Raw genomic sequence first — 11,074 nt, 5'->3', positions numbered from 1 at the left:
TTCAGAGCATCAAACGCATGAGCTCATTCAGCAAGTATTTACTGAGTGTCCATCCTGCACCTGTGAGGGACGAGATATGACATTATCTCATGAGATGCTGAAATAGACGTATGCATGGTGGAGGCATAAAGCTGGAAAATTAATTCCACCTTGCACAGGAGTGTGGTGAGGAAAGGCCTCACTGAGAGGGAAATTTGAGATTTGGAAGATGTGCTGATTTCGGCCAGGCAGTCAGCAAGGAAAAAGGCATCACTGATAGAGAAAATAATGAGAGCAAAGGCCTGAAAGTAGCATTTACTTGAGGTGAGAAGAGAAAGAAGACCGACTGAAGTTCTGCCTTCAAGGGAAGCGTAGACCTTTCCACATTATATGCAATAAAATCAGCTGAGGCCCACCCATGTGTGCTCTTCCGGGCCCCAGTGGTCCTTGACTTTATTTTGAGAATCACTGCCTCACAGTAACCCATAGAAAAAGAGGTAAACAGGTATTCCTGTTTTTAAACATAGAGAAAGATGGGTAACTCTGGCAAGAATACAGCCAGAATCGTCAAGTCTGAGGCAAACATCACTCCATTCTCCAGTTTCACAATAAGGATGAGACAAATCTTCACAATCGGACAGGACAGAGGCGGCTCTCTGGGGATTTCACTCTGCCTTGGGCAATGTCTGGGCCCCTGGTTGGAGGGCTCTGAGGATTGGAGGGTCACTGTTCTGTTCCATGAGACACTTTCATCTGGCAGAAAGGAAGTCCTCAGTGATATGAGAGAGGGACATTTGCCACCCTCTGGCAAAGAGGAGCCATGAAGGCAGTCCCACTGCGACCAAAACGTGCAGTGAGCACTTTCTGAAGCGAGTAGACATCCTGAGGAAATTGCAGCTGCCCTGGACACTGCTTCTACACAGGAGGCTTCAGGGTGGGAGGACCTGAGCTATCAGAATTTGGAGGCGTGTTTTCCCAGGGGCAGGACAAAGGGCGAGTGGGGTTCCCATAGGCTTGGTGTGACGTGGGAAAGAGCCCAGCATGTGAGTCCATTACTCACTAGCTGTGGGACCCCTCTGAGCTGCAGGGAAGCTGAGATAATACAAAACCCTGTCACTCGGGGTCGCTGTGAGGGCTGTGGGAGGAAATGCAAGGGCACTTGTCCAACACGGTGCCTGGAAAATGTTTGTGGAATTTAAAATCATGGGAAATCTACAGTATATGCCGCCCCTCACTCCCCTCAGTTACATGTAGTCAGATACATAGTAAGAGAAAATTCAAAGGGGGATTAAATGATCAAAAGTCCTCCCTGAACCACCCACTCACTGCATCGCCAAATGAATTAGTTTCCCCAGCTAGGCAACCCCATAGCATCCCTACATACCTCCCATCATAATGCTGCACAGACTTGCTTATAATTGCGGGTTGGTTGAAGAGTTTCATAAAATGGAGAAAAAGAAATTGGGACGTACTGTTTGGGATGAATAACAAATTGTCCCTGGCCTAGGGCATGATGAGAGGTTTCTTGGGAGGCACTGGGCATTTCAAGACCTACAAGGATACTTCAAGGGCAGGGCTAAGTGGAGAAGATTGAGCTGTCCTGGAAAAATAATCAGTAGAGAGATAGGCTCTATCTATCTATCAGCTCCCAGCCATGTTGAGCCCATCTTCTCTCTTACTTGATTTTAATCTCTCTACTTTGATCTTTTCCTTTCTTCCTGATCTTGGAACCATGATCTTCACCTCATCTCATTAGTCCACTACAACCAATTATGGGAAATTCATATGTGACTCAGCTGAGAGCATTTACCACTCAGCTGAGAGTGTTTATTTCTGCCCTCAACCATGCAGGAATCCGCTCCTCCCAACTCTCCTCCTCTGGACTGTATCTCTTGCTGTATCCATAGTTTAAAATATGGTAACTAAAGGCTCATGGGACAAAAAGCCAAGGGAATTGCTGAATTGGGAGAGCGAAGTACAGTTGAGCGCGGCTACATATGCATTTGAGCATTAGTTTGAGCTCTAAGAGAGAGAAGTCCAGTTCCTGATGGACGCTGCCAGTATTAGTCAGGATAGGCTAGGTCATGCTGAGGTAACAAAAACCCCCAAAATCTACTTGTCTGACCACAGTAGAAGTTAAATTCTTGCTCTAGCAAAATTTTCAGAAGGACCAGGTGACTTACCAGACCTGACATCTTCCATGTGTTGGCTCCTTGTTCCAGGCTGCTCTGATCTTATGGTACCTTCATACCAAAATATGTGCTCATGTATTGGAAGTTGTAACAAGGAAAGAGGGAGAGCTGGTGAGTTGACCACCAAGAATTAAATGCTTTGGTCTAAAACTGACACAGATCCCTGTTATCGCATTTTGTTGGCCATATCTGGCCAATATAGACAACCACATCCGACTTCAAGGGGGCAGGGAAACACAATCCTCTGTTTACCTAGAGATGTTGGTGATCGTTTGTATTGTCTACCGCACTGCCTGGCATGGGGCCTTGGAGTAATGAATTTCAAGTCAGACACATATTGTTTGAGTCCATGCTCTGACACTTACCTGGACAAGTCATTCCATCTCCCTGAGTCTTTTTTCTTCTCTTTGTGTAAAGTGGAGAGAGCACCCATTTTTCCTGTTGCGATTCAGATGATCTAATGTAATTGCAAGTGTTTTGATAACTGTAAGCATTAGCTATTAATAGTTAAAATTAATAGAAGCCCTTGCAAAATTTAATAGCAGAGGGAGCTGAGGTTTCTAAATAGAGAAACAACCAAGCACAAAAATACACTTAGGGGAGCCATTTCTAGCAGCTACCATTAGAGAAGGGATTCATTTTTCGTTGGGTCCTTAGTCCTCACTGCCTTTTTAATATTTTAAATATTCCTTTTATCCAAAAATTGTTGATTGACTCTTCGTGAACATGCTTAAGGCTTAGGGGACAATAAATAGCCTCCTTCTTCTCTACCTGATTTTGGACTGGCTGAAAAGTGGAAGTCAGGCACAAGGAGAATAAAATATTGATTTTGTTAGCAATAAAGCTGATACTCTCATGTACGTGCAACAATGAATTTCTTCATATTGGATCCTAGAATTAGACAGACATACCTCTTGAAATTATTTCAATATAATCTAAATGTGATGGAAGAAATATATACAGGGAGCTATGGAAGCAGGGAAAAGGCAAATCATTTCTCAGCCGTGTGCCAACCATCAGATGAGTATGGAATAGAATGCAGGCCCATCAGCCATGGTCGTGTGGGCTGTGCACTGCACAACTCCAGGGGGTGTTATGGTCTATGTGACTCCTCTCCGACCCAGAGTTGTGCAAGGCACAGCCTGAATGGCTGCATACAGCACCCATTGTAGAAAGAATGGACAACATTTTGATGGTCTAAACTGCTTTGAGAATCTGATGGAATACAGGGATATGACTGTCCCTAGAAAGGCGTACATGTTTATGGTAGAATTCGGCAAATAATTTTCGAAGTGATACAAACTGCCTTAAGCCCATCTCTGAAAAGCTTGTCAGGAGTTCCTTTGAAGATGATCTCAGAAGTCCTATATAGCTCAGATATTCTATAATTCTAGGGCAACATTCCGGTTGGATTGCTGGGTTTGTCCGGCAACAACCTGGGGAAAAATCATGAATGAGAAGGTTAAGAGAAAAGACCCCCTATGAAACACAAGGCATGCATTAGCACAGAATGCAAATGGACCAAGACTGAAAAGCTCATACAAAAATCTACATTAACCACTAGGTTAGTTGTCAAATGATGATTTGTTTCTCTCTCTTTTAACATTTAAAAATTGCAGTTATTATTGTATTTAGAGGGAAAAAGGAGAGAGATAAACAACCCCTGTGGTTTCCATGCTTTTGGCATGAATTTGAGAACAGGCTTTGTTGCTGCAGGAGAAGTGAGCCCTGCCTCACTTCCTGGCTTGCCTTTGCTCTTGACTCTCCAGGGGTCATTGCCAGTCAGACTCACCTCAGAGCCCTGTCCCTGATCCAGTTTTGCTTCTAAACTCATGTGGAGGAGAAAGTTAGACAAGCGGGGCTATGTAAGGGGCTGACCTTGTCTGAGCTTTGAGATCTCCTCCCAGAATGTCTTGGACACCCTCTCCCAACACCCGCAAAGACATAGATGGGTGTATATTAAGCTTTCAGCTGCTTTATCTCCATGAACAAAAGTGCCTCATTCCTCCCCCTTCTCCCTCAGTTATCGAAGTGATAATGCAATATCTTGAAGCAGATTTTTTAAAGAATTGGCGTGAAACACATCCTCAACTTTTTGTGGGAAGAGACTGGTTTTTATTTCCCAGCAGATGTAGGAACATTGAGACGGCAGACCCAGAGGGCACACAATAGATCGCTGACACCTCCAAGGACACTGGAAAACGGCAGGAGTGAGAATGTGGACAATGGGACTGATACTCCCTTCTCTGAAAGACTTTCCTCTTCTGTGAGCCTCTGAAAATCAAGAAGGCAGGATAAAGGCAGCAGTCACCTGCTGGGAGAGCTCGCAAGGAAATTAACATCCCCTAATCCTTATCAGTTTAGATTGGGCTAAACAGACATTTTATATGGGTGCTTAATTTAGTACCCAAAGGGATGCCTTCCATCCTATGCAATGATTTCAGTTATTCTCAATCTTCAGAATCACCTGGATGGTGGTTAAAATAGTTGGTTAAGATAGTTGGCCCTACCCCCAGAGTTCAAAATCAGTAGGTTGGGGGTTGGGACTAAGGATTTTCATTTCCAACAAGCTCGCAGGTGCTGCTGCTGCTGCAGGTCCAGAGATTATACTTCGAGAACCATTAGTTCGACTGTTCATTCTCCCATTATTTTCTCTCCAGGCGGACAAGAGATTAAAGAGGATATACAGAGAATCAGGACAACTGATGCCCACTGGGGAATGGGAGAGAAAGGCTGGGGTAGGGGAGGTGGTCGAAGGAGCAGCATGTTTCTAATATTGGTTAAAGCATATCACGAGGATCCCATCTCTGGGCTCCAGGAACAAGCTACTGATTGTATTCAGCATGCAGCACCACCTAACCTTCAAATTCAGGTCTCTGGTTTTATCTCTGTAATACTCAATTATCACATCAGATAAAAGCAAATAAAGATGTAAGTGAAAACACGTAGCCCGCTACACAGATCATGGGTATTGAATAAATTATACCACAATGCTTGCCATAAAGAAATTTCCTAGGAAGAAAAGGAGAAGGAGTTACAAGAAGAATGGAAGAAAAGGGTGTCACAATCCGGGGATGTGGGGTCAGGGCTGTGACATTTCGAAAAGGAAGGCATTTAGTAGCAGTATAAATTTGTTGATGAGTGAATGGGTACATAGACGTGTAATTTAACAATGTCAAATTCAAAACCATTGAGAGGATTTAGAATGGGGGTAAACTCAGTGCTATTAAAGGCTCTGAGTTCATTGGGTTTTAGGTCATGAGCATGAATAACCCTCTGCTCTTTCATTCGACAAGTGGAAGACTGTGCTCAGCTCATAGCAGGACATTTTGAGAGGCAGTCACATGTTTTGTGAATTGCAAGGAAGACGATGGCTCCAGAAAATTTCCTAAGCAAGAAGTTGCTCATGTCATAGCGTTTTGGATGATTGCTTCTGTCATTGGAGAGCGTGGGTTCTCCCGATTACCTTCCATATGCCTCATCCTGATCTTCAACTTTCCCTCAACCTTCAAATTATGAGCACACCTGGACCCAGGCTGGACCCAGGTACACACGGAGTTTCCCCCTCCACCATGGGTCTCTACCTGCCCTTCACCTGACATGATGGAGACTGGAACCTGGCCTGGAGCAACACAGAGATTATGAGGACCAAAGAGATTTAAAATGTCTTCACTTGTCAAACAACTTCCAATTCTTTTCCCCTGCAGATCTTTCCTGACTTCTGGCAAGATTGTTTCTGGATGCTATGTTCATTTTATGGCTGCATATGTCCTGAAAGTTGAAAGATGGCTTATGTCACCCAGTCTCCCCTGGCCCTGGTTCAGAACAGCCTGAATTTTGTCTTCATCACATCCCTTTGGTGGGTCACATTTGGGTCACAAACAGTGATTTCTATGGGCAGTTTGGGCTTCAGAGTTCTCTAAAACTCTGGTGAAGCACAGCAGAAATTTTGCATTCGATTTTAGTATTTCAGTGTTTCAACAGACTTGGTTAACTGTGCGCATGGGGTGTCTGGCTGTAATCCATGTCTCTTTCTAAAGCAAAGTAGTTCATCCAAATGAAACCTGCTGGAATCTGCAATGAGCTTAGAGGCAAACACTGTATCCTTATTAGCTTCAATTCTGTGCAAGGAAAAAACTGCACGAAGCCATCCACAGGGGTAAAAAACAGTTCTGTGTTTGGGTACTGATTTGGACATACTCAAATCCAGATTTGGTTTCTTTCTTTTTCTTTTCTTTCTTTTTTTTTTTAAAGAATCAATTTTATTTATTTATTTTTTCTTTCTTTGGGGGTGGGGCAGGAGGGGCCATGAGACACACGGGATCTTAATTCCCTGACCATGGATCGAACACGTGTCCCCTGCAGTGGAAGCACGGAATCCTAATCACTGGACTGCCAGGGAATTCGCCAAATTTGGTTTCTTAAGAATGTCATGCTCTGGGCTTCCCTGGTGGCGCAGTGGTTGAGAGTCTGCCTGCCGATGCGGGGTACACGGGTTCGTGCCCCAGTCCGGGAAGGTCCCACATACCGTGGAGCGGCTGGGCCAGCGAGCCATGGCCGCTGAGCCTGCACGTCCGGAGCCTGTGCTCCGCAACGGGAGAGGCCACAACAGTGAGAGGCCTGCGTACTGCAAAAAAAAAAAAAAAAAGAATGTCATGCTCTGCATTGACAAAGCATGCCATGCAGGACTCCGTCTGCAGTAAGTACAGTGGTTTTAGCTTTGCTGGAGATATTATGATGATGCTATAGGTCACTACTGTTTACTGAAACACTTACTCTGTGCCCAGCAAGGTGTACTGGGGCTAGAAAGGTCACCTGGGTAGCTCATTCACAAAGGACTGTACATTTAAACTATTTTTGTTATGTCCAAAAGTGATATAAATATAATCACAAAGAGACCCTGAGAAAAGGCTATTCATCATATATGCTTGTGTCTAATTTCTGGACACAGAGTCCTCAGACCCCTTGAATTAATATTTTCTAGAATTCTTGTAATTATATTACATTGTATTTTTTGATGTGAAAATTCATTAAATGTACACATCTAAGTTCTTCCCCAATTTATGTAATATTGTTTTGCTATGCATTTTCTATCCAAGAGCCTTAAGAAATGAAATGGCTTGAGCCCCTCTTGACCCAGGCGAGGCCCCTGTGGGTACAAGGCACTGCACCTTCCACCTCATTGGCATCATTTCATTCTTTTTTTTTTTCCTCCAGGCCACAAGGCACACCTTGCAGGATCTTAGTTCCCCGACCAGGGCAGGGCAGGCAGTGAAATTACCAAGTCCTAACCACTGGACGGCCAGGGAATTCCCACATTTCATTCATTTTACAAAGCAACCCAAAGGCACCGGTATTATTACCCCAACTTTACAAATGAAGAAACGGAGGCTTACCTAAACTTAAGCCTGATAAGTGGAGGAACTGCGACTTGAACCCAGGTCTAACTTGAACCTGAAGTCCTGATGCCCATATTCACAGCACAGGCTGCTTCAGGCAGAATTTTCCACATCTCAGGGCCACTCGTCCCCTCCTCACTGCTTTCTTCCACCGACGTTCACCACCATCCCCACTTTTCTCTTGGAGTGTCTGTGGGTAGTTGTTCCTCCTGACCCAGATGGGGCAGCTCACAGAGAAGCAAGCCCAGAGGGTCAGTGTTTCATTGAGCAGAAAGTCAGGAAGGAGGCCAACAATTGCACTAGAATCTGGTGGTTCCCATAGCAACAGAATCAATCAATCAATCAATCAACAAGTTCTTGAGTGTCACCTTAAACTCAGCCTGTCATCTGCACCTTAGTCTAACTGAGGAGTGGGAAGAGGAGGGTGGGCATGGAGCAGGAATGCACAGACAAGGAGACACAGGCCTGCTGTGGTGTGGGTCTGGCTGATTCCAGGGAACCTCTGTGTTCTGAGGGGCTGGAAGTAGGTTGATTCAGAGGCTAACAGACATTGTTCTGTGCTACCACTCACCACTCTGGACCCCACGGCCACTGGCTGGTCCACTGTGTTCAGGAAATTCAACAGGAACCCTGGCAGCTCCTCAATGTCTATAAAAGAGGTATTAGGGTAGCCACAGAGTTGTAGCCATATAGTTGGTGTGGGTATGGGCTAAAGTTTTGTCCTGAAACTGCAGGTAAATACTAAGAATATTGACTTTGACTTAAATTAAATGTTTATTTAGGGTAGCTGGGCCTGATGAAGATTACGGGGAATTAAGCCACTCCCCCGACACACACATACAAGTACTTATTAAATATCTTTCAAGGTAATTGACAAGATATGGAATCAGCCTAAGCATCCAACAACGGATGAATGGATAAAGAAGATGTGGTACAGGAGGAACCAAGATGTCGGAGTAGAAGGACGCGCTCTCACTCCCTCTTGCAAGAACACCAGAATCACAAATAGCTGCTGGACAATCATCGACAGGAAGACACTGGAACTCACCAAAAAAGATACCCCACATCCAAAGACAAAGGAGAAGCCACAATGAGGCAGTATGAGGGGCGTAATCACAGTAAAATCAAATCCCATAACTTGTGGGTGGGTGATTCACAGACTGGCGAACACTTATACCACAGAAGTCCACCCACAGGAGTGAAGGTTCTGAGCCTCACGTCAGGCTTCCCAACCTGGGGGTCCAGCAATGTGAGGAGGAATTCCTAGAGAATCAGACTTTGAAGCCTAGTGGGATTTGATTGCAGGACTTTGACAGGACTGGGGGAAACACAGACCCCACTCTTGGAGGGCACACACAAAGTAGTGTGCACATCAGGACCCAGGGGAAGGAGCAGTGACCCCAGGGGAGACTGAACCAGACCTACCTGCTAGTGTTGGAGGGTGTACTGCAGAGGCGGGGGTGGCTCTGTTTCACCGTGAGGACAAGGACACTGGCAGCAGAAGTTCTGGGAAGTACTCCTTGGTGTGAGCCCTCCCAGAGTCTGTCATTAGCCCCACCAAAGAGCCCAGGTAGGCTCCAGTGCTGGGTTGCCTCAGGCCAAATAACCAACAGGGAAGGAACCCAGCCCCACCCATCAACAGTCAAGTGGATTAATGTTTTACTGAGCTCTGCCCACCAGAGCAACAGTCATCTCTACCCACCACTAGTCCCTCCCATCAAGCCTCTTAGATAGCCTCATCCACCAGAGGGCAGACAGCAGAAGCAAGAAGAACTACAATCCTGCAGGCTCTGGAACAAAAACCATATTCACAGAAAGATAGACAAGATGAAAAGGCAGAGGGCTATGTACCACATGAAGGAACAAGATAAAACCCCAGAAAAACAACTAAATGAACTGGAGATAGGCAACCTTCCAGAAAAAGAATTCAGAATAATGATAGTGAAGATGATCCAGGAACTCGGAAAAAGAATGGAGGCAAAGATCGAGAAGCTTCAAGAAATGTTTAACAAAGACCTAGAAGAAGTAAAGAACAAACAAACAGAGATGAACAATACAATAACTGAAATGAAAACTACACTAGAAGGAATCAATAGCAGAATAAATGAGGCAGAATAATGGATAAGTGACCTGGAAGACAGAAGGGTGGAATTCACTGCTGTGGAACAGACTAAAGAAAAAAGAATGAAAAGAAATGAAGACAGCCTAAGAGACCTCTGAGACAACATTAAATGCAACAACATTCGCATTATAGGGCTCCCAGAAGGAAAAGAGGGAGAGAAAGGACCAGAGAAAATATTTGAAGAGGTTATAGTCGAAAACTTCCCTAACATGGGAAAGGAAATAGCCACCCAAGTCCAGGAAGTGCAGAGGGTCCCATACAGGATAAACCCAAGGAGAAACATGCTGAGACACATAGTAATCAAATTGGCAAAAATTAAAGACAAAGAAAAATTATTGAAAGCAGCAAGTAAAAACGACAAATAACATACAAGGTAACTCTCATAAGGTTAACAGCTGATTTCTCAGCAGAAACTCTACAAGCCAGAAGGGAGTGGCATGATATACTCAAAGTGATGAAAGGGAAGAACCTACAACCAAGATTACTCTACCCGGCAAGGATCTCATTCAAATTCAATGAAGAAATCAAAAGCTTTACAGACAAGCAAAAGCTAAGAGAATTCAGCACCACCAAACCAGCTTTACAATAAATGCTAAAGGAACTTCTCTAAGTGGGAAACACAAGAGAATAAAAGGATCTACAAAAACAAACCCAAAACAATTAAGAAAATGGTCATAGGAACATCCATATCCATAATTACCTTAAACGTGAATGGATTAAATGCTCCAACCAAAAGACTTGTTGAATGGATACAAAAACAAGATCCATATATATGCTGTCTACAAGAGACCCACTTCAGACCTAGGGACACAAACAGAGTGAAAGTGAGGGGATGGAAAAATTATTCCATGCAAATGGAAATCAAAAGAAAGTTGGAGTAGAAATAATCATATCAGATAAAATAGACTTTAAAATAAAGACTGTTACAAGAGACAAGGAAGGACACTACACAATGATCAAGGGATCATTCCAAGAAGGAGATATAAAAATTATAAAAATATATGCACCCAACATAGGAGCACCTCAATACATAAGGCAACTGCTAACAGCTATAAAAGAGGAAATCGACAGTAACAAAATAATAGTGGGGGACTTTAACACCTCACTTACACCAATGGACAGATCATCCAAACAGGTAACTAATAAGGAAACAGAAGCTTTAAATGACACAATAGACCAGGTAGATTTAATTGATATGTATAGGACATTCCATCCAAAAATAGCAGATTACACTTTCTTCTCAAGTGCGCATGGAACCTTCTCCAGGATAGATCACATCCTGGGTCACAAATCAAGCCTTAATAAATTTAAGAAAATGAAATCATATCAAGCACCTTTTCTGACCATAATGCTAGGAGATTAGAAATGAATTACAGGGAAAA

General features: G+C 43.9%; 1 protein-coding gene across 1 annotated transcript in view; it reads right to left on the bottom strand.

Moving 5' to 3' along the window:
- Positions 1-3,506: 3,506 nt before the first annotated feature.
- PANX1 (pannexin 1) overlaps positions 3,507-11,074 on the bottom strand; it is a 56,176-nt gene continuing 48,608 nt past the window's right edge. The window contains exon 6 of the transcript XR_009542222.1: positions 3,507-3,607. The gene's annotated coding sequence lies outside the window, so the exon portion shown is untranslated. The remainder of the gene's footprint in view (positions 3,608-11,074) is intronic.

The sequence above is a fragment of the Lagenorhynchus albirostris genome, chromosome 9 (assembly GCF_949774975.1).
Source record: "Lagenorhynchus albirostris chromosome 9, mLagAlb1.1, whole genome shotgun sequence".
Classification (NCBI taxonomy): Eukaryota; Metazoa; Chordata; class Mammalia; order Artiodactyla; family Delphinidae; genus Lagenorhynchus; species Lagenorhynchus albirostris.
The sequence above is the reverse complement of the archived record's forward strand: the minus strand, read 5'-3'. Positions and strand labels throughout refer to the sequence as shown.